We start from the raw sequence: 896 nt of genomic DNA on the forward strand, positions 1-896 counted from the left end.
AAAGAAAAGAAAAAAGAATGAAAGAAAGGCTGATTTCAAGTTTACCTCAACCCCATTCTCCTGCGTCTCCCCTCATGAGCCAACAGGCTCCGACCTCCTGCACAGATCCCTGAGCTGTGCCAGCTCCTCACTGGTGCAGCCCCTCAAAGGACAGCAACTGGACAAAGTCCCTCAGCACAAAATATGCCAAATGTGGAAATAACACAGAGCCCAGCCTGGAAGAAGAGGGATTTGTAAATCCCAGCAGATCTGTAGACCCAGCAGTGCCCAGAAATGGGCTGAGCTGTTGGACAGGAAGGCTGATGTGCACAACCACTCGTGCCTTAAAAAATACAAACCCAATACAAAACTGTGATGGCCAATTAAGCCTCAACGAGAGCAGTCATTGTTGTAACAGCACAGACATGGACAAGGTTGGCCATCAGGTCTCACCTCTGCCTGGACGCCAACAGCAGGACAAGCTATGGGACCCAAGGCGGTGCATCTCACCCAAAACCACATTATCTGTGTGATGGAAATAAATAGTGTATCCCAGTTTGTAACCCCAAAGCCACTTTTGGCGTTACAATCACCTTTATGCCACAACTCCCCTCTCACAGGCGCTGCCTTCAGTCCTACAACTCCTGCCCCTCCCCAGCCGCCATCTTGGGCGCGGCAGAACCGGAAGGCAAGGGGGAGACGCCATCTTGATTGCTCGATTTGGCACTGCGAGAGGCGCCATCTTGAACGCTTGAATTGGCACAGCGGGAGAGGCCATCTTGAGAGTGGCAGAATAGGAACGGGGGCAGCCATTTTGAGTGTGGCATAGCGCGTGGGTGAGACTCCATCTTGAGTGTGGCAGAACCCGTTCCTCCCCACTCCTCCACTCCCCTCAAGTTTAAATGAGACAGACAAAG

The sequence above is a fragment of the Meleagris gallopavo genome, chromosome 28 (assembly GCF_000146605.3).
Source record: "Meleagris gallopavo isolate NT-WF06-2002-E0010 breed Aviagen turkey brand Nicholas breeding stock chromosome 28, Turkey_5.1, whole genome shotgun sequence".
Lineage (NCBI taxonomy): Eukaryota > Metazoa > Chordata > Aves > Galliformes > Phasianidae > Meleagris > Meleagris gallopavo.